This window comes from Hippichthys cyanospilos, chromosome 18 (assembly GCF_059441005.1).
Source record: "Hippichthys cyanospilos isolate Australia breed blue-spotted pipefish chromosome 18, RoL_Hcya_1.0, whole genome shotgun sequence".
Taxonomy (NCBI): Eukaryota; Metazoa; Chordata; class Actinopteri; order Syngnathiformes; family Syngnathidae; genus Hippichthys; species Hippichthys cyanospilos.
This window is the reverse complement of record NC_142386.1, coordinates 15,278,328-15,302,774: the sequence shown is the minus strand read 5'-3', so window position 1 is coordinate 15,302,774 and position 24,447 is coordinate 15,278,328. Positions and strand designations below refer to the sequence as shown.

Here is a 24,447-nt window from a genome sequence, read left to right as displayed (position 1 = left end):
ATACGTCCCGAACAAGCTTAGCATTTTCTTACCAAATGCTCGAATCTCTCGGAACTTGTCATTTTCCAGCTGTCGGTAATAGTTGTAAAATATTGCTGCTGTGAGATTAAACTAGCTTCAAGATGTTTCAGTTTCTCGCTGCGTTCATTACCTGTGATCTCGCCATATACGTCAGCATGTTTTGTTTGGTAATGTCGCTTCACATTGAACTCTTTAAAAACAGCCACTGTCTCTTTACAAATGAAGCAGACACAGTTGTTCCGTAGTTCAGTGAAGAAATAGTCCAATTTCCACTCATTCTTGAACCGTCGGCCCTCGTAGTCAACTTTCCTCCTTTTGTTAATTAACGCCATTTTAGAAAGTTAGGGGCTCACACAATTAAATTACTCATATACTACTTTGCTGTTCCTAATTGAGCCTAGAGATGGTAGCAATTAGCACACGCACGTAACAGCGCTGCTGCCCAATGTATTCATTTTCCATGCGGGCCAGACGTTATTGATTTTATGACGGAGGCTGTGGGCTGGATGGAAACTGACCACTGGCCACATTTGGCCTCCGGGCCGGAGTTTGGACATGCCTGCTCTATATCAATATTTTCATGTTTTTTTTTTTTCCAGGAGGATCTTTAGCAGTCACAATCAAAGTTATTATAGATAAAGAACGTATTGTCATGTTTGGTCAGTGGGGAAAAAATATCAATACATGTACATTTCTCAAGTCAAAAATACAACTACCGCATTTTTCGGAATATAAGCCGCGACTTTTTCATCATGATTTGAACCTGCGGCTTATCGTCCTGTTCAGCTTGTCTGCTGGTTTTTCCCACCGGTCAAGCAAATGTGTGTTCAAGGAGTCAGTTTTTGGAATAACTATGAAATAGAACTTAAAAGATGTGAATCAATTGCTGTGCTCAAAAAGAGTTTTAAAATATTAAAAATATAAAAAGAAATATCGAACTTGAATAAGATCTTGCATAAAACTTTGTGATGTGTAAATTTGATATACGGTATACAGTATATATGATTGTATTTATAAATTTATAAATAAGGCCAAATGTGCAGAGCTGGCTGCTGAGTGCCAGAAGGCAGGCTGGAGGGCTACTGTCTGCCCAGTGGAGGTCGGATGCCATGGCTTCATGGGGTCATCAACCACATGCCTTCTGAGGGATATGGGACTCACCGAAAGTAGAATTAAAAAGGCAACTAAGGACTTGGCAGAGGAGGCTGAGAAAGGGAGCTTTTGGCTCTGGCTCAGGAGGAATGACAAAACTTGGGGGGAAAACACCCAACCCTAGACAACAGCCACAGGGGACAACATCCATCACCTGCAGGGGGTGGCAGGGAGACGTCCGCGTTCCTGCTCCAGAATTAAAGGAGCGAAACGTCAGTGAATGGTGGTTTCTGGCTGATGACCCTGCAGCTGACCAATGGGCACTAGGGGAGGTGTGACAGGCAGCGATGCTTCGCAGGAATCAACATCTTCCTGTACAATTCTATACTATAATTTTATGGTTAATATGATTTCATTTTCAATGCAGTTCAGTGGTTAATACCGGTAATTAGGGCATTTTATGGTGCCTGGTTTTTGTTCCAAACACAGGATCCTACCAAGATTTAGACAATCAAAGATGGAGTTTAGACATTACTGTTGTCAGTACCGCAGCACTCCCTCTCCACCAGCAACATTGCCTAAAATAAAATACTGATAATACGGTGGAAAAAATGAGTCTAACTGATATATGGGTAATTTAATGACAAGCAAAAATGTACCCAATACTTTGTTGGCTGTAATTACAGAATATCAGCAACTAATTCAGATAACAGTTTGGTTATTACATTTTCTTAGTAATAATCAACGACTACTTTTTTGGTCTTGTAGCCCCATTCAAAAATTCAATGTTACTTAAATAGACTTTAAGCAAATCTGATCTGTTTGATCGTGATCGACTGATAGTTGCCATCTGATGCAAAAATCTGTGATCAGCTGTGCTTGTAATGTCCTAATATTCTGAGCGTTCAATAACATGATTGATCAGTTTTGCAAATTATATGTCGTAGGAATGTTGTGCAGTAGCAACATTACCCCTTTTACGTGCACTAGTGCGACTACTCATTTTCTAGTTATAGGAATAGTTGTTTGCAAATTTACATTGTGCTATAAATCATTGAATTATAATACAGTAATTTAATGACTGTAAATTGTTGCATCAATCATTACTGTTCCAAGTTGTTTTTGTTTGGCCTGACTGAAATTCCACTTTATGTCAAGCTACTTCTTGAATGCTTTCTACTGATTTTTCTTTTCTTTTTTTTGGTGGCATCCCTGGTAGTTTTGACCACAGCATTTTTTTTTTTCATTGGTGGCATCCCTGGTAGTTTTGACCACAGCAAAGAATGTTAAACCATGCCAAACATGCTATATTTAATAACTACTATATAAATATTTTCATTAATAATTTAAGGGATTTACCATACAAGTATATGCAGTGAATAAACAAATTACAGTATTTTTCAGACTATAAGCCACTACTTTTTCCTCATGATTTGAGCCCTGCAGCTTATAGTCCAGTGCGGCTTATCTGTTTATGTTGTTTGGGGTTTTTTTGCTAGCCACCAGCAAGCAAATGTGTGTATCTGTTCGAGGTTTCAATTTATGGAACAACTATGAAATAGAACTAAAAAGATGGTAATCAATGGCTGTGCTCAAAGAGTTTTAGATCATTTTAAAAAAAATGCATAAGTTGAATAAAAGAATGTATACAATTTTGGGTACATTTTTGACGTGTAAATTTTATATACCATACACAGTATATATGACTTTATTTCTGTAATTATGATTGTATATATGAATTATGTACAATGTGTTTTTATGTTTACTAAAGTAATCCATCAAACAAAAGGAAATAAAAAAAAAGATGCTATTGAAGTATTGATTTTGAAGAGCTATTTAACTAATATTATTCTGTTAGTGTAGAAAATATCCATCCATCCATTTTCTTTAAATATGTTAGGACTAATCTGTCAGAGAAATCTCAGAAAAGAAGACTAGGACAAGCCTAGCTGCTTAAACAGCAAAAAGAGTAACTCAGACCAGCCAAGATTGACTTTTCTATGCCGGGCATAGGGAAAAAGCTTGGGCAAATGTAACTCGTGGGTCTTCCAACGCTAGTTTTCACTGCCCAGCCGTCCCCCCCTGGCTTTTATTGAGCAAAAGCATAGCAGATTACAAGACACAACAAAAGAGCCAGCCGGGCGCCACCGGCAGCTGGGCCAAGGTCCCGGCTCACACTTTCGTGCGTCAACAGCTCTATCTAAGGACAGGGTTAAGATGAACTAGGATTGCATAAATGGGTAACAATGAACTAAGCACATAATGATAACAACCTAATATATGATTCCCTTCACATAATCATGCAGGCATGTTCAGTCTGTTAAAGAGAGGGTGCTGCTGTTGGCAGACAATTACAGACAAATTAAATAACAAAAAAATATATATAAACTTATATATAATATATATAATATATATAAACTTCCATGGGCATAAGACTCGGAAATGGTAATGTGTGAAGCCATGCGAGCCGGCTTGACCACATGACTGCTTCAGGAAGTGGTTTGATGGGGTATTGCAAATATAACATGGCCACAAGTATGAGAATTCCTCATTTGAGAACATTTTCATTTGCTTTCAGTTAGTTAAGGTAAAAAAAAAAAAAAAAAAAAAAAAAAAAAAAATATATATATATATATATATATATATATATATATATATATATATATAATATATATATATATATATATATATATATATATATATATATACACGTGTATACAGGAATGCCCATTCCTGCTGCTGTTTATAGAATGTGAGAAGTTCCCATTCCCTGTCTTCATCAGTCCCTTACATCCATTCTCAGTGGTTTCCCAAATGCATGTTCCCATAGCAGACTGTCTTTGTTAACCTTGGCAACTTGAGCTGGTTCCTTAATAAGCTCCGATTCTAGAAAAAAAACATTAAAATGAAAAAGTCATAGATTACAGTGAGTCTGCAAGTTACACAAAACAGGTATCAGGTATCATTTTCCATAAATATGATACATCTTCAATCATAAAATTCCAAGTTAGAAAAGGAAGACATTCCCTCTTAAAACAGATGGGTTGAAAATACCTTATGGACAAAGAAAAAAAGGCCAACTCAATATTTGGGCCAATTTGATCAAATTCACGGGTTTAATTAAGCAACAGGCTTTCTTGCGCCAGCCTGATATAAACCCTTCGCGGTGGACTGTGAACTCAGCCTAAACAAAAGGCACACTTTATGACAAGGGGACTATGAACTCAGCCAAAACAAAAAGCACAACTTAAAAGCAGAAAACACAACAAGCTGGAGTCATATAATAATTTATTATATGATTGACATGGGTCAACCCTTGGGTGGGGGATTTGGTAACTTCATACACTGACCTGAAAATGTTAATTTTTGCTCCCCAAGTCCGGCAATAAGGTGTGCTTTAAGGGTCCTTTCTGGAACTTTATCTTCCCGGTGGTCAGACCAACAGCACACTGTGTGTGTGTAACTTGTTCGGCCGATTTAAAACGCTGGTCTTCTCGCCCTGTTTACTCTATTCGTTCAAGCAGAATTATATGGCGCATAGAGTCCTTGGCACCTCGGCTGCAACAGAGAAACATGTCGCACCTTCATTTTCAATTGACGGGTTTCTGCTAGCGAACTAAAAGCATTTGGCCAAATCACCATGCGTTATGCTCGCATTGTTATAGTCATAATGGAACTATCAAAATCTTATTTTTGAAACAAATTCCAACGTGGAAGCACAATTGATATTTAGCTTACCTTGGACGGGTGTTCTTGAGGGAGTAACAGGTGTCTGCTGCTGCGACTGAGCCGCGCCATGGGAGGCTGAGGTTTACTGAGCGCTTCGATTAAATTTGCTTTAAGCAACTCCGGGCAACTTTTTGCCATTTTGCACTTCCCAAAACAACGGGACAAGCACGTGCAAAAGATTGATTCAGTCATGAAAATTTTCTTGCTCGTTGTAAATAACCATTACGGCCATGGTTTCCTCTTAGAACTTGATGCGTGAAAGGCATCTTGCGGTTTGTATCGGAGACTTTTATTTTTCCTTTGCACTTCTGGTTTTTTATATATCAAAGGTAGCTTGATTGTCTGTTGGCATGGAGCTTTGACGGGACTTTTGTTTGAACGGTAGCCAGCAAGTCCCTCCGAAGAGGCAAAAGTTGTGTTTCATTTCCTGTTTTAAATTTCACTTCATGTGCGTTTGATTACAATCGGAACAATGTTTTGAGTGTATGTTTGTACATGTTTGAACATTGATTTCAGCTCTTACGGTGATGGTGATGGTGATGAAGGTGAAGGTGACGGTGATCCAGGTGCATGCATTTACGGTGAAAGTGACAATGATGGCAATGTCGCTCATCAATAAAAGATCAAATCACCAGTAAAGCGTCAATCTTGATCGGGGGGGGGGGGTCTACACTCATCTTTGACTAATTTTAATTGGGGATGACTACCAATCTTTGAGCATTTTCCACCTCCCACCGGGCGTATGATGACGTTGAAGTTGAAAAAAAAATCTGGGAAAGAATCGGTATAACAAGCGATCATCTATACCAGTTTTGTTGTTGTTGTTGTTTTTTAATAAGGTTTTGTTGATATTCCTTGACAGACAGGCTTGTTTTTATTTAGTCCATAGGTGTCAAACTCCAGTCCTCGAGGGCCGCTATCCTGCATGTTTTCCGGTTTTCTTTCCCCAACACACCTGATTCAAATGATTAGCTCATTAGCAAGCTCTGCAGGAGCTTCAAAATGATCCCAATCATTTGAATCAGGTGTTTTTGAGGGAAAGGTTTTGAAAACATGTAGGATACTGGCCCTCGAGGACTGGAGTTCGACACCTGTGATTTAGTCAATAGTGCCATCCAGCGTATCAGAGTATGTTCACCCTCTGAGTCAATCTTGTTTTCTGAAATTGATTTGTCTTGGCTTGAAGAGCAGGGTAACCAATCAGGTGTTAGGGCTCACCCATCAAGCGTTGACGAGTGAGGTTGATGGTAGACAGACAGCGTACTATCAACAGCGGCCAGAGGTGACGCCAAAAACAAAGACTAAGCCAAACAAGTCACAAATCTCTGTTAGAAGAAACTAAATCGATTTCAAAACACCCAAATTATTTCACGGATGCCCTGCAGTCATGCCACAGACCCCACTTTGAGACCCACTGGTTTAGACCATCCAATGTGGTCCAAATTTTGTCAAAAAAGTCAGAAATTAAGTTGTGCTTAGCAAATTGAAGGAGGTGCAAATATGTTGAGCTCCAAATTTCTGAAAGAATTTTCGGATTTAGAGAAGAGACAGTATTTCCCACTTTTTGTACCAAAGAATTGAAGATAAGAATTGCAGGAATGAGATATATCAATACCAAAATTAATGAGTATTTTTTAAAGTTCAGTCTGTTTGCCAGTATGATTTCTTACTGTTGATTTGTGTTTGTTGATTCATACATGTGATTATACATTTGTCACCTATTTAGAATGTGTTACAGTTTATTTACACATATATCTCATATCTCTTATGTTGTGTTAGTAATGATTGTTGAGGTCATTTCCGAGGGCAGTCAACAGCACTGTTTCGAAACAGCAACATGTCCAACGCCCAGAGCCACTCAAGGACCCCTCTGGAAGAAAATCTTGTGTTCTAGGAAATGTTAGCAGTTGTTGACCTGTTTGATTTACTGAGATAGTTGCTGCATATTATTTTGTGCCACATTCACATGCGCTTATCTTTCCAAACACAGTCACACAGGTCGAAACAACCGTGCATTTCATACTTTTAGGTTCTGGCCACACACACACCCCTGTGCACATTTGCCCTTTAGGGCCGGAACCTTCATGTAACTTAGGGACCTCTAAGATAATAAAGGAAGCAGATGAGAGGGACGGGCCTCAGAGCACGGCAGAACTGCAGCCTTTGTGGTCCTGAATCGTTCTCCTCATGCATGAGCTGAAATATGCCTTCTCTCTTTCTTTGTGAGCCATTGGTTTTTACAAATGTCTACTCAGTAAACCTGACCGTTTTAGTTTTAGTTTTCAACAATATAGTTACAGGTGACCTTTGCTATTTGGGGGCTATTTGAAGCAGAGCAAAAATCTCCACATAATTAACACATTGTTTTTACATAGATAGCATGATTTTGACTTGCTGGCCCTCTTGAGAATAGATTTTCCCCCATGCGGCCCCTGAGCCAAAATGATGTTTTTAAATATATATTTTTATATGAAACAACCAAACACACACACACACACACACACGCACACACACACGCACACACACACACACACACACACACACACATACATTAAAAAAAACATGCAGGACATGGATCTATTGGTTTTTCACAAGGAGCCACAAATGAAATGCAATCATAACAATAACCATAATACAGTTAAAAGTGACAATGTCCCTGGGCAAAAAAAAAAAAGAAATGGAAAAATAAGTGAATGAAAAATGACACACACACAACCAACTACATCAATGGCACACTCACAAAAAAAACTAAGTTAGATCCAGTTGAGCCTTCTCAAATTGTGGTACGTGAAAGCAGACATAATTACATATCTGTAGGTACCCGAAAAAGTGTTTGTTCGGCAGTCCGAATTTCTCCTGCAATTGCTGAAACGACATAAAGGTCCCCTCCAAGTACAAGTGTTTCAATTTACTGATTCCCAATTCTCTCCATAAATTGAAGGTGCCATCGGCACCAGAGGGACAGACAAACAGGTTGCATGAAATAGGCGTGCATAATTACAAGGTTCTGAGCTTGAAGTATTTTCCTTTTTGTTTCCAAATCCGTATTGTGCTCTGGATTACTGGGCTGTTGTTATAGTAAGTGGCTGTCAGAATGGTGGGAGAGAGTATCACTGCCCCCATGGAGTATGGGGTGGCATTGCTCCCTCTCCAGCTTCAGGCCTGGAGAGGATGCTGTCTCATTCAGCAGGAGAGCTAAAGTACATAAATTTGAAGCCAAACAGTAATGGGGTAGTGCCAGGCCGCCAACAGATTTGCGCTTGCAAAGATGTTCTTTTTTTATTCTGTGCGACTTGAAGTTCCACATGAACAACATGACAATAGCTATTTATAATGACTATGTATAAATATTGCTGGAGAAAGACCATGCCTATGGTGTTCGCCCTTATTAGCAACGATAGTGGCAATGTCCTCCAGAATTGAAAATTGCTTCTCAATCTCTCTATGTGAGAGAGAAAGTTTGCATTCGCAAAGGCGCTATATTTCCTTGTCACTATGATGCCTAAATACGTTATCTCATCCAACGCCACAGGACAGTTGCAAGCGACATCCAGATATCCAATTTTATGGGGAATAGTTCACTCTTACACCTATTAATTCTATAACCTGCAATGGTTCCAAATGTATCAATGATCGACAAAATTGCGGGTATACAGATGTTTGAGGCTTTGTTACGTATAACAAAATGTCATCAGCATAAAGTGATATAATATTCCTAGTCAAGACTGTGTTCTAACCATGAATATCTGGATGTGTGCGGATTGTTTCTGCCAAAGGCTTCAAACAAGTGCAACAGTAGTGGGCTAAGAACAGGTCCATGTTTGGTTCCCCTGCATAGTTTAAACTAAGCAGACATTGTTTGGTTTGTCAGAATTCTTGCTTAGGGGATTTTATACAAAAAGTCTTACCCAAGAAATGAAAGCTTGTCCTAACTGAAATTTCTGCAAAAGACCAAAAATATATGGCCATTCCACCTGGTCGAATTCCTATTCTGCATCTTAACTGAGTACAGTGGGCCCCCGGTTTGCAAGATTAAGCCGCTCCACGGTTGGATCGTAACGCGAAATCGCCATATGGCGGGCAATCCAAACCTATGTGAATTAGCTAATGCATGTGAAACCCCAAGTAAAAACATAAAAATTGTTTAGACATATTAAAACTTGGTATCAAAATAGTATAGTGAATGCTACTTATATATAATATACATGCATACAATTAAATAATATCATAAATAAAAAATATTTAAAGGATTTATTTACCTTTGAGTGACACTTGTTATGACCATATCCCTTAGTAAGGGTAGAATAGCAGACCACCATCTTCGTGACCTCATCACGCGGACCAATAGTAGACCAGTATCTTAGGGAGTCGGGACGTGGATCAATAGCATACCAGCATTGTCGTGACTCGTTGCAGCGGAGGCAGTTTGATGGAAAATAACAGCAAAAAATAAGAGCAATTACCTAAAAATGCCTCAAGAAGGAGGCAAAACACAATCAACCCCACTGGTAATGACAGTTGTTGATGTTAATCGTAAAGCGGTGGTATAATTGTCTTAAAGAGGGGACGAAAAAACTCACAAAACGCTGCTTCTTGTATTGTTCGCTTCAAGTTTGCCTTTTTTGGTGACATTTCCTTCGTAAAACTTGGCGCTTGCTAGTCAAAATAACATCACCAAACGCTATTTTGTCAAAATATTATCTCACTGTGACTATTTCTGTATGTGAGAGCCACATACGCACACGTCCTCACCTGCTGCTGCTGGCTGCTCTAAAAACCACATCATCCTTCTCACTACTTATGTAATATCAACAGCGGCCAGAGGCAGCACCAGAAAAACAAAGATCAAGCACAAACTATGAACTGTTAAGCTAAATCATTTCCAAAACATTATTTCGGTTGCAGTCCACGCAGCCCGGTACCAGTTGATCCACGGACCGGTGGTTGGGGACCGCTGGTTTAGAGTGTTCAACCCACCTGCCATGCATGTTTTTGGAGTGTGGGAGGAAGCCAGGGTAGCTGGACAGAGCCAACGTGGGCTTGGGGAGAACAAGCAAACTCCACGCAGGAAGGCCAGTGCCAGCTGGATTTGAACTCGGGACTGAACTGTGAGAAGGAAGTGCTAACCACGCTACCTCTGAGCCGTCTTGCATATTTATCACTTTCAAATCAAATTTAATATCACACTGAAATACAAAAAGATATATAAAATGTACTGGGTAGTTTCTAAATCATAATATTATTTACCTTTTCTGATCCTCTGTGAAAAAATAATTGGACCGTGAACCTAATAGCAAGTTGTGTCACCTTTTTCAGCAATAACTGAAATCAAACGTTTGTGCTGGCTGTTGATGAGGCCTTCATACACCTGTGAAAAAATTTTGAACTACTCTTTTTTGCATTGTTGTTCCTGCCATATTTGAGGGTTTGGAGCATGATTTTCCTGTTTAAGCTTACACCACAGCATCTCCATTGAATTGAAATGTGGACTCTGACTTGGCCACTCCAAAACCTTAATTTAGTTCTTTTCGAACAATTCTGAGGTGGACTTTCTGATATGTTTGATGGTTGTCCTCTGCATGATCCAATCATGCTTGAGTTTGAGGGCACACACTGATGGTTGGAAGTTCTCCTTTAGGAACTTTTATTTCATTTTTCCATCAATCACAGCAAGTTGTTCTGGTCTTGTCGATTACCGGCACATCAAATACGGCGACGGGCCGCTTCCCGTTTGATACCAAGTATTAGAAATACTAGTGGTACAATTACTACACATCCTCTGGAAATTAATGCTGCTTTCAAATCATATTACTCCACATTATACAAAGCTGACTTTCCTATAGACAATACTAATATGATTGACTTTCTTCAAAATCTTTCTAATCCTGTGATTGATTCTAATGTTGCCAAACATTTGGACTCCCCTCTATCTATTGAGGAAGTATACAATTCAATTAAAGCTATGCAATCTCACATAGCCCCTGGCCCTGACGGGTTCTCAATTGAAATTTTTTTTAAACATTTATTGAAAAACTGGCACCACTACTCCTATCCGTTTTCAACGAATCTTTGGAATGTGGTTGTTTACCACCAACTCTGGCACAAGCCACTATAGCGCTCCTTGTTAAAAAGGATAAAGATCCGACCTGCTGTGGTTCTTACAGACCATTATCTCTGCTTAATGCTGATGTGAAAGTGTTGGCTAAAGTAATCGCATCTCGGTTGGAGAACGTGCTCCCTTCTATTATATCTGAAGAGCAAAATGGGTTTTTAATGGGACGTCAACTGTTTTGTAATACCCGTACACTTTTTAATATAATATACTCCAAGTATTCAGCTGAACTTCCTGAGATTGTAATTTCATTAGATGCGGAAAAAGCCTTTGATAGGGTGGAGTGGGAGTACCTCTTTGCAGTTTTGAAGAAATTTGGTTTCGGTGATAAATTTATTTCTTGGATTCGCCTTCTTTACGCATCCCCTAAAGCTAGTGTCCACACAAATTATACTTATTCTGATTATTTTGCCCTGAGTCACGGATGTCGCCAAAGCTGTCCTTTGTCACCTTTACTCTTTGCTGTCGCCATTGAGCCTTTATGTATTACATTAAGGTCATCCCCTTTATTTAGAGGAATCTTCCGAAATGGGACGGAATACAAATTATCGTTATATGCTGATGATTTGTTACTGTATGTAACTGATTCTGCAATTTCTATCCCTGCCGTTTTATGTATTTTGGAGAACTTCGGTTCGTTTTCAGGTTACAGATTGAATTTGGAGAAAGTGAATGTTTTCCCATTAACACTGCAGCATGTAGCCGACACCGGACTGACTTACATTTTCATTTCAGTTTGTCTGGGTTTAAGTACCTAGGTATAAACGTTACCGGTTCGATATCTAACCTTGTGTCGGCTAACTTCACTCCTCTTATCTCGAAGATTACTTCGGATATTCAAAGTTGGGGTAACCTCCCCCTTTCATTAATCGGCAGGATCAATGTAGTCAAGACCAAAATGTCTTTTTTTATTTCAGTCAATTCCTCTTTTTCGACCAAAACACTTTTTTGATTCTCTGGATAGGATAATTTCTTCTTTTATTTGGGCTGGGAAGCCACCTAGGATTCGTGAATCTTTATTACAGAGATGTAGACTTAGTGGTGGACTCGCATTACCCAGTTTTCAATCTTACTATTGGGCTGCTCACATTCATAAACTTTGCTTCTGGTTACAATCTCCTGGAACCTCCTGGTGTAAATTAGAGTTATCGTCTTATAGGGGATCCTTTATAGCTTCCTTAGTTTATTTTTCTTTGCCTACAAAACTCTCACTATACACTGATAACCAAGTGGTTCTCAATACACTAAAGGTCTGGTATCAATTTAGACGACACTTTAAATTCGTAGCTATGTCCTCTTTGGGTCTTTTAAACAACAATCACCTATTTCCTTCATCACTTTTGGACTCAGCATTCTCAGGGTGGTAGGACAAGGGTATCAAACAATTCAAACACTTATTTGTAGATGGTGTCTTTGATAGTTTTGCCAACTTGTCATCCAGGTATATGGACTCTCTGTTTCTTATATGTTTCGCTATTTTCAAATTTGTAATTTTGTTTCTAAGTTTTTCCCTAATTTTCCCTCTGTACACCCAGAGCAATCCTGGGAATGTTTGCTTTCACGTTCTCCTCATCGGAGAGGGATGATTTCGAATATCTATGACTCCATTTTGGCGTTAAATAGTCAAGTGACAGAATTAAGGATGCATGGGAAAGGGAATTGGGAATTCAATTAACTGAAGAGGCCTGGGAACGTTCTGTAGGTGGGATAAAGTCTACCACTTCGTGTGCTCGTCTTGGACTCATTCAATTTAAAGTTCTACACAGGGTCCATTTTTCCAAGGCAAGACTCTCTGAAATATATTCAGAGGTGGAAGACACATGTGATAAGTGCCATGGCTCTCCCTGTCACCTTAGCCTTATGTTTTTTCTTTGCCCTGAGCTGAAGAGCTTTTGGACTGGCTATTTTTTCCATTATGTCGACTGTTCTTGGAGTAAATGTGCAGGCTTGCCCGCTGATTACCATTTTTGGGATTCCTGATGCGTCACTTGCACTAAGTTCCATATAAAACGATATTATTGCATATACTGTACATCCTTACTAGCAAGACGGTCCTTATTGTTGCATTGGAAGTCTGCTAAATATCCTTCCATTTCCCAGTGGCTTAGGGACACCATGTTTCTCTTAAAACTGGAGAAAATTAAGTATACATTGAGAGGATGTACGGACAAGTTTTTTCACAAATGGCAACCCTTCATTTCTTATTTTACAGATTTAGAGGTACTACCCAACTGAGTGTGTCTGTTGTTGCACTCTAGAATGCATTAGTAACCAGTTTTATTTTTTGTCATGACGGGCCGTGGGGGGCGGGAAGGGGGGGTGGGGTGGTGTTTAGGTAGTTGGCTTGTTTTGTCTTTTTTTTGTTTTCTTGTTTTGTTTTGTTCCTGTATTCACATATATGTAAAATGTTAATTGTAATTCTATTACTGGAATTGTATTATGTTCTTGTTCAATAAAAAGATTAAAAGAAAGTTGTCCAGGTCTTGAGGAATCAAAGCAACACCAGACCATCACACTGCCACCACCATGCTTTACTGCTGGCATCATATGATCCTATTATGAAATGCCTTTGACATTTTACGCTAGATGCAATGGGCTTCATACCTTCCAAAAACTTCCACTTTTGACATCATTCCACAGAATGCTTCTCTAAAACTCTTGAGGATCATCAACTTGCTTTTGGCAAATGTGAAACCAGTCTTTATGTTCTTTTGTGACGGCAGTGGTTTTTACCTGAGAACCCTTCCACGGATCCCATTTTTGGAGAACGTCTTTCTTATAGGTGACTTCTGAGCACTGACCTTAACTGGGACCGGCAAGGCTTGCAGTTCTTTGGATTTTTTCTTGGTTCTTTTGTGACATCTTGGATAAGATGTTGCTGCTCACTTGGAGTAATCTGTTGGTCGACCACTCCTGGGAAGAGTTGCCATTGTTCCTAGTTTTCTCCATTTCCTCCATACTGATAGATTTTTTTTGTTCTTATTTCTTATGGCATTTCTTCGTATCAATGTGTGACACAGTACCTTAATTATTCAGATTCTGTAGCCTACTTCACTTTATCTAATAGGTTGGGACAGACAGAGCCTGAACTAGCGGACCCTTTCAACAACATTTCCATTTGACGATGCAGGTTTGTTGTGTTTATGAAAGTCCAAGAGCAGTTAATTAGTCTTTATGGTGTTTAATGTGAGGTAGTTCTCTCGACTCAACGCTAAAAAGTCACTTTGAGACTTTCTACTGAACCACCATTGAGAGTGTCCTAGTGTATTGCATAGTATGTGCATGATACGCAGAGTGCACTGCAGCCAACAGACAGTGAGGCATATGATGATCAACACTGCCCAGAAAATCGCAGGATGCTGTCTGCCCTCCCTGGACGACACCGTCAGCTCTCACTACCTCAGTAGAGTTAGGAACATTGACAGCGGTACAACTCATCCTTGTCATCAGGTTTTCAAAATGTTGCCCTCTGGTCGGTGCTACAGTACTGGACAAACTTATTCAGGGCCATTTTTTCCGCCGCCAGACTTATTAATGCTCTGAACAACAACAAAGCAAGAACACACTGAAAATATCAACGACTGTTCTGATGTGAATCAATGATTTCTATTCTATTATATTTGTTCCATTTATGGCCCATGTTTTCAATATTTGGTATGCCCCAATCATTAATATACCCTGATTTCATTGTATACCTGCCGTACAATGATAATAAATCTATTCTATTTTATTAAGATGATTTCTTCATTCAACAAATGTGGGAATCAGATTTGTGGTTGGCCACATTTGCTTTGTGAAGTTGGGTCAAATAGGCTTGTATTTTTCTCCCCTTGGTAAATAAAATCATCATTTAGGAATGCATCTTATATACAGTATCATTTGGTTATCTTATTGAGGTAAGCTGGTTTGATCAAATTAAACCTTTGCAAGTGATAAATATGCACAAAACAGAAATCAGGAAAGGGGCAAACACTTTTTCACAGCACTCTATCACAACATAGATGGACATGAAGTGCAAAGGTTGGCTATTTTTCTCAAAAAATACAGTCACCCCAAAAGAACATCTTGGGATGATCCTTTTTTGAGTTATTTATTCTGAAAGAAAGCTCCTTCCAACTGCCGTTGATTGCTGCTGAAACATCAACCATGTGATGACCTCCTTTCTCACATCTCGGGTATGGGGGCTGCAGAACAGTAATGGAAACTAGGTTGGAAAGGGGTTGGGGGGTACATGTGGGGAGTAGCAGTTGGATGAGGAAGCGAGAAGGGGTTGAGGGTGTAGGAGAGAAAGGACACTAAAGAGGAGGTGTCGAAAATTAATGGTGTTGTGAAAGGAGTGAGTTTGAAATGCGAAGAAGAGGAAAGACTTGTTTTGCGTTCTCATTCTTTTCTGCTTCCATGACTCACAAAGCTGCCGCGTAGCCATGGCAACAGCTCACATTTATATTCTTGTCACTTACCTAGCCCACGTGTGGCGACACGATGTGAACAAAGGGGAGACAAACACATGCGTTGGTACGCACACACGCTTGGTCTTCCTGTCCCGCTAGATGTGAAGGGACTTAAGACTTTTGTGTCCTTGATGTGTCCTTAGGTGTCGCGCCTTTCCCCCTTCATGCGCGCCTATATGCACATAAATTGACTTTGGTCTTATTGGCACTTGTGATGGCTCAGCATGGATTCACCTCTGTGCATGTGCGTGTACGTAAATGGAATGGTAAATAGACTTTCACCTATATAGCGCCTTTCTACCTTGGGTACTCAAAGCGCTTTACACTTACTAGTCATTTACCTCCTGATGATGCAGCATCAGGCGCAATTGTGGGTTCAGTGTCTTGCTCAAGGACACTTTGACATAGTCTTGATGGTTGGGGGATCAAACCCACAGCTTCTCAGCTGGGAAACGACCACTCTACCACCGAGCCATGCCGTTGTGTGTGCGGAGTGTGTGAAAGTAGCAACAGGACGCGAGTGGCATGAATGAGTTGATAAAGCAGGGAGTGAGTTATGTGAAAGGAGGAGAGCAAGTTGAAATGGAGTGGGGGGGGGGGGGGGGGAGTTGGAGGTCAGACGAGCAAGAAGCTGGAGGGGAGACGGATGTGAGCCAAAATGGGCCACGACAATCTTCAAAGATGAAACGATGATGATGGAAGTAAATAGTGAGGGAGCAGTAAAAAGAGATTATGTTGATCAAAACAAAGCAAAAGTGCAATATTATGACTGACCACTGCTGCAGGGCTGATCTTGTGCAATATTTTTTTTTTTCTCCTGCCTATTGTCAAGGAGATCAAATTATATAGAGGTATTATTGTCTTTTTTGTATCCTGAGGAAATGGACCTGCCAGGTCAACAGGATCAGCAAAGGGTCAGTTGGTGAAATAAGAAGTTCGAAATCAATATTAACAAGAAGAAGCAATCAGATGCTTGGGGCAAGGGAGATTAAATTGACTTATTTGGATGAGCCTTTGTCATGATTGTTCTCTGGAGAAACTTTTCAACTCTGAATTGATGCAAAAAAAAAAAAAAATCCTTTCAAGCTGGCCAAGCATGAGAGAAACTAGACAATCTTGTTGGCCAGCAAGCAGTATGGATTTATCACTTGAAAAAAAATAGTTTTCAATTTCAACTCATTGACTGCATGTGTGCATTGCTTTGATCTCAGATCATTTGTCATCATTGATCATGACTTGATTGTTTTTTCCCCCTCTCTTTGTGCTGGCGTTGCTTTCTGGTTGATGTGAAAGTTGGGAAAGAAGGTTTACAGTGCACTTAGCAGGCCACTAGTCGCTGATGTCAGCTCAGTGGCGTTTCTGTCCATTCTTCTGATGTCATCTGGAGATACATCATGAGTCCAGTTGAAAGTACAACGAAAGCCACCATGCTCTTCCGATTTGCTTCTGATAGCTGAAACAAGGATGCATCACTTGGTGGTAAACTATCCCAAGATCTGATGAGACAGGGCAACAACATGTAGGTCGCTATCCTCGTTGTCACCGTGAGGTCATCCATGAAGACTCTAATAGGAGATTGACTTACTCCTGACTTGGTCAGGGGACCTCTACATTCTGGTTCAGCTGCCTTGACAAACATGTTCATTGCCAGCGGAAGAGGATCACTTAGATTGTGAACCTGGTGATTACAGTGAACCCTCCCAAATCGTGGTAGATAGGTCTGGAACCGGCCACGATAGCCGAAAATCCGCGAAGTAGCGCCCCCAACTTTTCACATTAAAATAAATAAATAAATAAATAAAATATATATTTAAATATTTATTTTTTTAATGTGAAAAGTCTTCATACTATACATATTATTTAAGACAAATATTACTGCAGTACGCATATTTATTTAAATTTTGAATGATTAAACCTTATACACTGTACAGTAAGTGAACCGTTCCCCCTTTCCTTTGAAGTCTTACGCAGCTACAGTCATATTAGCAGCGGTCCGAATTAAAATCTAATCTGTACCTTATCAAAGATTATTACAATGGAGAGTTTACATTTGAAATACCATTTTATTATAAAAGTAGTCTAGGTAAGACATTTCCAATGGTCTGGCAAACTTCTGCTCCTTACTGTATTTCTCACTGCCCGACTGTGTGTGTGTGTGTGTGTGTGTGTGTGTGTGTGTGGGTGTGTGTGTGTGTGTGTGTGTGTGTGTGTGTGTGCTTTTTGCTGTGGGTGCACTTCATGACTGACACAAATGTCCCTGTTGGGGGGGGGGGGGGGGGGGGGGGATTAAAACTCCACAGGGGCGTAATGTGTAACTCAAGAAACGCACCCCAGCACACATTGTGAACACACAGGCAAGAGGCAGAGACAGAGAAGTAGACACCGTTGGGAATGTCTTACCTAGATTTCTTTTAGAAAAAAAATGGTATTTCAAATGTAAACTCTCCATTGTAATCAACTTTGATCATGTACAGATTACACTTTAATTCAACATCTGGTTCACTACTAATATGCTGCGCGAGACTTCAAAGGAGAGGGGTTCACTATGCCGACTGCCGGAAAAGTAACAATCTAGAATGCTAAAGCACCTTCATACATAATGAAAAAAAAAATTCCGAAGTCATGTACCCACATAATGGAAAAAAAAATCCGCAGTATAGCGAATCCGCGTAATGGAAAAAAAATCTGCGATGTGATAAATCCGCGATAGTGGAACCGAGAAGTAGCGAGGGTTCACTGTATTCCTACTTCCAGTTGGTGCCAGTCCGATGTCAGCTCACCAGAGGAGACTCTCTAACTGAACTTGCTGTCATTATCCAGGATGTGGTTTATCACCTTCTGGGGGATGTGATGTCTTTCCAGTGCAGCTTCCAACAGCTTGTGGGGTATCGAGCCAGAGGCGTTGGTGAGGTCTAGCCACAGCACCACCAAATCCCCTTTGTCCTCTCTTGCTTCCCTGATAAGTTGTGTTACCATGCCTGTGTGTGCCAGGCAACCAGGAACTCCCAGTAGCCTATTCCTCCCTTCTGCACTGACATGTCAATGTAATTATTGCTCAATAGGAAGTTGGAGAGTCTCTTGGCAACAATGCTGAAGATGGTTACGCTCGCAACATATACTGCAGCAAGGAGATTAGGCGAAACTGGTTGATGATCTTCTCTTTCTTTGGGGTGTACACTCCCTCTGCATACCTCCATGACTTGATGATCTGCCCTCTCCTCCAGATCACCTTCAGAGCCCTCCAAAGCCTATGTCTCAGCTTTGGGTAATTCTTGTAGACCTTATATCGGACTCCGCTTGGGCCTGGTGCTGAACTTGCCCGTGCTCTCTGCACCACTTCCTCCACTTCACTAAGGCAGGGAACCTTTTGGTTGAATTCTAATATAGGCTCTGGTGGTATACTGTCAGTGATCCGTACCCAGCAGATGCTCTCTGATAGATCACTGCACGTGGCCTTGAGGTGGTTGTTGATGGCATCCTTGGAGCTGGTGAGGCGGCCAGGCCTCTTTTAGCCAAGAAGCTGCTTGGCCAACTTGAAGGGGTTGGCCAGAAAAGCTGTTCTCTTCCTTGCTCTCTCTTTCTGCCCCCTCCTGTGAAACTCTTCCCTCTGCAGAGTCATGAGTTGTTTCCTTAATATTGCTCTATGATCCGCCAGGCCAGCTCTCTCCACTTCCCAAACTGTCCTGTATTGCCTCTTCAGCAGCTTGAGCTCTTCTCTAAGCCTCTGGATTCTGAGACCTGAGGAGACTCTCTGTATGTTGTTGAGAGATGCTGTTTCCTGGGGGCTTAAAAACTGTTGGCTGGGTTGAAGACGTCATTCGGAGGCTCTGGGCACCATGGGTTGCCTGTGTATGACCAGACTTGACTTCTGTGCGTTGTATCATCGTTGCCACTGACAAAAATTTCTTTGTGCCCTAGTGTATCTTTAAAACCCTTTGATTCTTGCAAATCTTACCGCAGATGTATTAAACTGTCGTCGTCATAATTCCGTTGTCCTTTGTCGTTGTTCTTAAATCCGTCCTGTTGTGGTGCTTATCCTCCTCCCCTCCTCTCGGAAGACATGGCTTGGGCTGCCAGCCCTCCCCGCCCCGGGGTGCCGTCTCTCCGGTCATCCTCTGTCTCTCCAGATGCCACCACCCTTTTCATGGTCGTCATCCAGTCTGTTCCTGGGTGTCACTGGTGCTCCCAGAGGTTTCAGTTAACAATACATCTCCTGCACAGACTTGGACACAACTATACTGTGACTTCACAGCCAGCAATACTGTTATTTTACAGTACATTACAGGGAATTTACAACGTTTTGCACTACTTTTCGCACTACTTTTACATTGTGTTTACAGTGAAAATGCACTAATATACAATAGTTTACTGTGATTTTACAATGTATACTGTGAAAGTCATGCTAACATTTTCCAATAATTTACTGTGAAAGTAATGGAATTGGTGAATTTACATTTATTTTACATGATACCCTCAACAACACACAACTCAGCCAAATTACATTTTTATTCAATAATATACATTATTCAACATAAAATCCACACAGTCGAACTTCCTTGTCAAATTTTCCAAAGCCATCTTAAACTGCAGAGAAAGTGCAGGAACTTGCCATTTATTTGTTTCAAAATAAAAATAAATAGACTAGCCAAGATTGACTTTTTTCAGCCTAGGCAAAGGAAAAACCCTAGGCTTACATACTCATGTGTTGCCAATAGGATTCATCGTCGCTCAAGCGGCTCTGCCTGCTTTTTATTCATTCAGCAAAGCATTGCACATTATAAGACATAACAAAAAGAGCCCGTCGGGCGCCACCAACAGCTGGGCCAAGGTCCCAGCTCACACTTTCCTGCATCAACAGCTTTATCTAAGGACTGGGACGAGATGATCTAGGACTGCATAGATGGATAGCAATGCACACTATTCTAGACAAGAAATAAGCAAATAATGATAAAAACGTAATATATGATTCTCTTCACACTAACCAATTCAAGTTTGAATCAAGCACTAAAATGCACTATAAATATGTTTTTGTAAGCACTCACAGGAGAACAAATCTTTAACGTTGGAACGAGTGACACCAACCAATAGCAGACCAGCATCTTAGTGTTTCCGCAACGCCGACCAATACTAGACCAGCGTCTTACGGAGTCATGAGGCTGACCAGTAACAGACCAGCATTGTATTGATGTAATCAGTGACGCGTGTATAGACATATGAGTGCGAAGAGACTCGCAGAGTCACGCGTGCAAACTTACCGCCACTCTTGAGGTATCGTAAGGCAAAAAAATGGCATAAAGAGGGACAAAAAAACGGTGCAGTCTTCATCGTAAGGTGAAAAAAATGTAAGGCAGAGACGTTGTAAATCGGGGTCCACTGTACTAGCAATTGTTCATGGGGCTAAGTGTGTGTAAGTGTGTGTACTTGTGTCAGTCAAAAAACTCAAAATTGTCGATGACTTAATATCTACTTCATATCAGCACACACTTGCCGCTAGGAAGTTGGCCGTGATGCGGACAACAAAAACATCACAACCAGCACCACCATCTGCCTTTATTCAATGGCTTTGGCAGAGGCCATTTGTAGTGAACAGTCTGTTGCGGTGTTCTAATGTTCTCCTTGCTTGCTGCTGCTTCCTGAAGTGCACACACGTACACACTCATACGTACGTACACACTCATACGTACGCACACTGTGGAAACAGCAGGAACAAATGTGAATGTAGTGTGTTGCATTTTTCATGAGGGTCTGCAGAGTCAAAGCTCACAGGATTCGTCACAACTTTTACTTACAACTTGACGCCATTTTTTGTCTTTTACACTTGTTAGAATAATTGTAAATATAGTGATTATACATCTGCTACAAAATATAAATATTTGCAATAAAGAAATGCTTTGCTGTGTGAATGATTTTGGTATAGGATTATAGTGGTATAGGATTATAGTGACTATAAATCTGCTACAAAATATAGCTGCTTGCTAAGAAGAAAAGGTATGCTGTGAGAATGAGTGTGAGAAAAACTGTCTTGGTATTGTTTTGTTTCAAGCAGAAGGAAGGCCGCTCAAGCCTGTCAGTTGGAGCGCTCCCGCAGCTGTGACTCTTATCGATGTCTCGCTATGCATAATTTTTTATTGAAATGTCTTGCTACCTATAAATTTTATCATACATATATTGGTTTCTCACCCACATGCTCACACATAGAAGGACAAGTACACAAGGTTCCGGACATAGACTTGCATTTTTCCCTGCCCCTTGAGGGCCGGGACCTTCATGAAGTTAGGGATCTCTGTATCTAATAAAAGTGAGAGGGGTCGGAGAGACTGGCAGAGCATAGTAGAATTGTCCTTGGCCAGTTCCTCTTCGCTCTTTCCTCTTGCCTTGTTGTCCTTTTGTGAACATTTTCTTACAAATGTCTGACAAATGAACCTGACAAAACTCCATTTAACTCTGTGTGTGTGCGTGTGTGCGTGCGTCCGTGTGTGTGTGCGTGCGTGTGTGTGTGCGGTGTGTGTGTGTGTGTGTGTGTGTGTGTGTGTGGTGGGAGTGGGGGGAGCACTGCCTTTGTTGTGGGTTTTTGGCTTTTGTTGCTGTGGGGTTATGTTTACGTTTCTTGTTCATGTCATTGCTCCCCTCGCGTCTGCCTTTCTGTCTGTGTTCTCGCGAGTTTGATTTCATCCATCTGTCCTTGTCAACCTGCCCCTGAGTGTTGACCTATCAGCTTCCTCTGCCAATTGTTTGCTGGCCAGCTGTCTTGTGTTGTCTTGTTAGTTGTGTGGGTATTTAGTCTCCAGTTTCATTTCAATTCTTGTTGGGTCATTGTCTTTTCCTCGCTCTATTTCTGTCATTCCGTCCGAAGTACATCATCTTCCCTGAGTAGCCTCAACCATCCTGTCTCCATTCCCTGTTGCCTCCCATGAGTTCATTTCCGTTTCGAGGTTTTTGTTGTAAGTTTGCATTATTTTTTGTTTCTGTTTGATCTTGCCTTAGTTTTTATTAAATCTTCATTGTTATGTGCCACATCCTCTCAGTTCCTGCATGTTTTGGTTCCACTTTTCACAGGCAAGTCACTGCCATGTCACACAGATGTGACAGAATGACCCAACCAACAGTGGATCGAGCAGCAAGCTCAAGCCGGTGGACAAGACGCCACCCACACCCTCAGCCTCCCAGCCAAACCTGTTCCCCACATGTAAGCCCTCTTTATCTGTTGCTCTCATCCGAGCCCGTCTCTACCCCTGTCCTGTACCCGTCCTTCAGGCTTCCTTCTTATGCGTCCTCTATCTCTATTCCTGTCTTTCCGAGCTCCCTTATCCCACTATCTTGCCACCCCACATTTTTCATAATTCTGATTTCTCCGACCTTGAAGACTATTCACTATTCTGAATTTCTTTACTCCAGCCCTTGTTCGTCCGAGTCGAATTGTGATGATTTTGATTTTGATTTAGACAGTTCTATTTACCGTGACTGTGAACCTTACCGTGGTACCCATTTAGCCTTCTGTTCCTCCAGGGGCAGCCAGTGGGGGAGCCACAGTTAAGAACATTTTTCATTGTCTCATGTAACTGTCTTGGCACACCCAAATCCCAAGTCACTACCTCCTGTAGGAGTCCCACATGTAGGAGTCCCACATGTCACATTGTCTTCTTCACCCTGTCTCGGGTCACACCCTCCATGCACACCTTGCCCCGTTCCGTTCATTTTCTCTCCTTGTTTCTCCGGTGTCCCCCAACCTTTCAGGCGGCAGGTTAATACGATTAGTGTCCCTGTCCTGACTCCCAAGCTAGGCAGGCTGGAGGTCCCTGTCCCAACTTCCTCGAAACAGTGAGTCTCCGTTCCAGTTCCCCAGCAACAGTGCGTCCCCCATCCTGGCTCCTCGGCAACTGAGCATCCCCATCCCAGCTCCCTGGTGACTGAGCGTTCCCGTCCCAGCTCATGGGTGACTGAGCTTCCCTGTCCCTGCGCCTTGGTGAAAGAGTGTCCCCATCCCTGCGCCCCGGTGATTGGACATTCCGGATCCTGCCCCCCAGCAGCCAGATGTCACACAAACTGCACCTCGGCGCCAGACCACTGTGCTCCCAGCTAGTTGGCACCCACCTTCCAGTCCCCTGTCCCGGTGAGGCAGACTTCTCCCAAGCCCCCAGTCCGCTCATCGCACATGTCTCCCGAGTCCCCAGTCCGGTCATGGTGCATGTCTCCTGAGTCCCCTGTCCAAGCGCAGTACATGTCTCCTGAGTTCCCAGTCCAAGCGCGGCACACAGCTTCCAAGTCCCTCGTCCAGGTGCGGCGCACGCCTCCCGAGTTCATAGTCATGATGCTGCCGCTTTTCTCCGGGTTTCTAGTTGCCACGCTGCAGTTGTCATCCAAGCCAGAGGCTGAGCCGGTGCAGTCGCCCTACGAGCCACAGGCTGAGCCACTGGGGTCGCCCTCCGAACCACAGGCCGAACCGCAATAATCGCTCTATGAGCCATAGGCTGACTGTTGCAGTCGCCCTCAGGCCACAGGGCGGTCTGTCACCCTCCGGGCCACAGGCAGATCCACTGCAACCGTCCTCTGGGCCACAGGCCACAGGCCAAGCCACTGCAACCATCCTCATAGTCCCAAGCAAAGCCGCTCCAGCAGACTTCCGAGTCGCCAGCCATGGCGCTGCAGCTGGAGTCTCCCAAGTCCCAAGTCGGGCCGCTGCAGCCACAGTCTCCTGAGTCCCAAGTCGTGCCACTGGAGCCACAGTCTCCCAAGTTGGGCCGCTGCAGTCTCCCGAATCCCAAGATGGGCCGTTGCAGCTGACGCCAGAACCGGCAGCTGTTCACCAACGTTTGCCCCTGTTTAAGGTCAGCCTCCTAAACTCACAGCTGTCTGTGACATGCCCCCGGTGGCTGTTCCCAGTCGGCATCCAGCCGACCCCTGTCGAGTCTCGGCCCACGAGCGACCAGCCGACGCCTCTTGGGTCTCCGCCAGTCAGCGACCATCCTCCTGCTTCTTTGTTCAGGCAAAACCGAGGAAAAGTTGTAACTGCTTCCTGGTGTCAGGCACTGGCCAGGAGGTAAC

At 42.1% G+C, this 24,447-nt stretch overlaps 1 protein-coding gene and 1 long non-coding RNA gene across 5 annotated transcripts in view; one reads left to right on the top strand and one right to left on the bottom strand.

The window, feature by feature from the left end:
* The window catches only part of caln2 (calneuron 2), a 64,127-nt gene that overhangs the window by 19,042 nt on the left and 20,638 nt on the right, over positions 1–24,447 (top strand). For all 4 annotated transcript variants that reach the window (XM_088441090.1, XM_088441088.1, XM_088441087.1 and 1 more), the window contains one exon: positions 22,462–22,591. The gene's annotated coding sequence lies outside the window, so the exon portion shown is untranslated. The remainder of the gene's footprint in view (positions 1–22,461; positions 22,592–24,447) is intronic.
* On the bottom strand, positions 3,867–5,281 carry LOC148409132 (uncharacterized). Its single transcript, XR_015868631.1, has 3 exons — positions 4,852–5,281; positions 4,464–4,671; positions 3,867–3,999 (listed from the first exon to the last, which is right to left on the bottom strand). It is a non-coding gene; the product is annotated as an uncharacterized LOC148409132 (long non-coding RNA).